This window comes from Mus pahari, chromosome 12 (assembly GCF_900095145.1).
Source record: "Mus pahari chromosome 12, PAHARI_EIJ_v1.1, whole genome shotgun sequence".
In the NCBI taxonomy this organism is placed as follows: Eukaryota; Metazoa; Chordata; class Mammalia; order Rodentia; family Muridae; genus Mus; species Mus pahari.
The window spans coordinates 6537907-6541424 of record NC_034601.1 but is presented as its reverse complement, the minus strand read 5'-3'; the positions used below and the strand labels follow the sequence as shown (position 1 = coordinate 6541424).

Sequence of the window (3518 nt, the reverse complement as noted above, 5' to 3'; positions counted from 1 at the left end):
TTTGTAGCAAGCAGAAACTTGCTTTGGACTTTGGAGTGTCCTCCTTCCCACGCCTCCTGTCTAGTTATATCTTTAGGGATTCAAGTCTGCTATTTCAAAGGAATTCGTCTCATGAATGAGTCCAGAGTCCTGAGGTCTCAGCCTCACCCACAATGATGATGACCCTTAAGCCACCATAGCTTCCAGACGCATGTTCCTGCAGGCATTTTCACCTTGCTACCACACAGCATGCCGCAGGCATTTCCAGTCATTTCCCAAAGATAACGGATAGTTCTAATGACAAATTCATCGATCCTGGTCCCCCAGCAGGCAGTGGCAACCAGGGTGTGGTGCTCATGGCTGTAACTCAACACGAAGAAGATGAAGGCAGGAGGATCAGAAATTCAAGGTCATCTTAGTGAGTTTAGGGTTATCCTGGGCTACATGAGAGACCCTGTCTCAAAATAAAACAAGCTATGTGACCCAGCATTCACCCTTGCAAATCCGGAACCTTCTTCCCTTCCTCCTACCATAAGGATGTCCTAGGACAGGAAAGTCTTCGGCTTCCTCTGGTATAATCCCAGATGCATCTCAGCTCTTAGGCATCTAAAAGAGAAAACGACAATGAAATAAACAGTAAAGAGTTCAGTCAGGGCAACAACAGGAGAATATATTCCTCAGAAGGGGGATGGGAGTGGGCCAAGCAATAGCATCTTGGTCAAGGGCTGGACTTCTCATCTTCCCTTTGTTCCTCTCTTTGCTTTTACTGGAGTGGGCACTTCTAGAGAAGAGGTGAGTTTATTTTTAAAAGTCCATTTTGCCCAGAATTCAGTTTGTTATGTGTATGTATAAGATGCAAGGATATGTATAGGTTAAAGTATAAGTGTCTCTAAAGTTGAAAGCCATTTAGGGAAAGGGTGGTAATCACATTTGTGCATGCTCTCCTGGACAGCATGTCCTGAGTTTCTGGAATCTGACTTAGTGTGGACCACCATCCTGCCTTGTCCCTTACATCTATTTCTGTCCCGGAACTGGCTCATCCAGAGTCACTCAGCCGCTGTATACTCAGCTTCGGAGCCTTGAACTGGCCCACTCACTGTTCTTTGTGTCCTCTTGGGAGCCTGTTGGCCAATCCTTCCCATAGGTAAGCATTGCATATTCAATAGACACTCAATCTGGGCTTATCTGAAGCTTCCATGTCTGGAGAGATTGGGGATAAACATATCTGATGGTCATCTACAGAACCACAGAGGAAGACCAGTGGGCGAAGGCCAGCTGTTTGCTCGGGCTGACTCAGCTCCCAATGTTCCCATGTTAGGCATCACTAGGGCATCAGATAGGGGGTAATTCTAAGTATCCAAAATATTTTGGGAAAAAGTGTTTCAAAGAAAAAAAATTTTTTTTTGTTTTGTTTTTCACAGAACTTCCTCCCAAGATGGAGAAGCCACAGGGTAAGTTCTCCTTTCCAGATAAGCACATTCATCCGCTTCTCTAAATCTGAGCATAGCAGGAGATCTGTGAAGCTCAGCTAGGTACTGGCTTTATTATTGACAGCAGTTTTTCAGTGAACCAATTTGCTTTTGGGGGGGGAACAAGTGTGATTGGCAGGAAAATCAAACTGTTATGTGGTTGATTAATGCTTGCTCGCTTGATCGCTTGATTGCTTGGTGGGGTCTTGCCATCTGTGTAACTAGATTTGAATTCCCATAGTCCTGCATCAGCAGCCAGTGTCCTGGGACTATAGTCACCACACCCAACTAGATTGTGTAGATTTAGTTAAGCATCCGGAAAGTTTGTTAGGCTCTAACTCCAATGGCTGCTGTTCTAAAAGTGGGAGAGGTTTAAGACACAGATAAGTGGGGACAGAAGAGAAGGCCATGGGAAGGCAGAGGCCATGTTGGGAGTCCTGTGTCTATACACCAAGGAACAGATTGTAGGCCCCAGTGGCTTTAGAGACCGCAGAAAGTCCTCCTTTGCAGGATTTGTGGGGCGAGGGGATCACAGTCCTACTGACATCTGCATTTCCAGAATGGTGAGCACATGTGTCTACACACGTGTCTGTCATTGTGTGTTGTGCACAGTCTCATCACCACAGCCCTGAGGATACACCACAGCTGGGTTCGAATTTATGACAACCATGAAAATCTACTCAATCCTTCAGTTCCTGTTGCCGTAGAAATTTTTGTTGTTGTTGTTGTTTTTGTTTTTGTTTCAAGACACAGTGGCCCAGGTTGGCCTAGAACTCACTATGTAGCCTCTGCTGGCCTCAAATTCACAACACTCTTCTTGCTTGTCTCCCAAATGCTGGGGTTACAGGGGTTGCTCATCATGTCTGGTTTGTGCAGCACTGGAAATAGAAGGCAGGGTTCCATGCACAGTAGGCAGGTGCTCTGCTAGAGTAGTGGATCAATCACAGTGACTGCATCCTGGGGTACACTGAAGCTGTCTGGGGACATTTCCAGTTAACACCACTGAGAATGATCAGGCTCCAGCTGGCGAGGCAAGGGATGCTGATAAGCGTCTTGATGTGCAAAGATGTTGCTTACGACGAGGTAGCATCAAGCCCAAACCTGGGAAAGTACAAAGGCTTAAAGTAGACTGAAGTCTCCACAAGAGGGGGATCTGAGAAGCTTTGCTGCCTGATGCCAGTCGGGGCTAATAACATGTGTGTCACTGTAAGGGGAACCTCTGGGGAAACTGTGTGGGAAGAAAGCTGGTCCTTTGGCTCTTCATTTCAGAGGGTCTCAATCTAGCCCCATATTGAAGTCAGCCCGAGTGTCCCCTGCGATGACTTCATGCTCCAGACACCTGGGACTGGGGTGGTCAGACCAGGATAAGATGGCTAGTTCTGTCTGGTTTTGACTTTTGGAAAGGTGAATGAAGAGTTATCTAGTGCAGGTGTGTTCCACGCCGGGGATGGGGGGGAAGATGGTGGTGGGGGGTGGCAGAAGAGGAGAGTGGCCTGGAGGACAGGAGCACAGAGGCGGAAATGTAGGTAGGGAATTCCCCCCTCTCCCACACCCCGTTTCAGGTGGCGGGTCTGTTTGGGTGAGCTACCAGAGGATTTAACTTAGAATGGCTGATAAATTAGGATGCTAGTTGTTGTGCCCAGTGGTTGGGTTACTATTGATTCTGAACTAAGTTTGTGTGGTGTTTTCTTTCACTTGGCAACTCAACTGGGTTCCTGAGAGAAAGGTAGAGTGGTGGGGAATCCCAACCAGCCACAGGAATTTGGGAGTGTGGAGCTGGAGTGGCAGCTTAGCAAGTGGGGCAGAGAGATTTCGAAGATCCGGGTCAGAGAGTCTGCTGAGAAGGACAAGGCCCGCAGGTGCCTTGCCTGCGATAGCATGGATAGCTTTCCCGCTGTGTGTGTGTGTGTGTGTGTGTGTGTGTGTGCGCGTGTGTGTGTGTGTGCGTGTGTGCACACATGTGCGTGTGTGTGTGCGCGTGTGTGTGCGCGCACGTGTGTGTATGCGTGTGTGTGTGTGCGTGTGTGTGTGTGTGCATGCGTGTGTGTGCATGTGTGTGTGTGCGCGCAT

At 48.1% G+C, this 3518-nt stretch overlaps 1 protein-coding gene across 1 annotated transcript in view; it reads left to right on the top strand.

Moving 5' to 3' along the window:
• The first annotated feature begins 1413 nt into the window (after positions 1 to 1413).
• Tvp23a (trans-golgi network vesicle protein 23 homolog A) overlaps positions 1414 to 3518 on the top strand; it is a 70837-nt gene continuing 68732 nt past the window's right edge. Inside the window, exon 1 of the mRNA XM_029544485.1 lies at positions 1414 to 1430. The gene's annotated coding sequence lies outside the window, so the exon portion shown is untranslated. The remainder of the gene's footprint in view (positions 1431 to 3518) is intronic.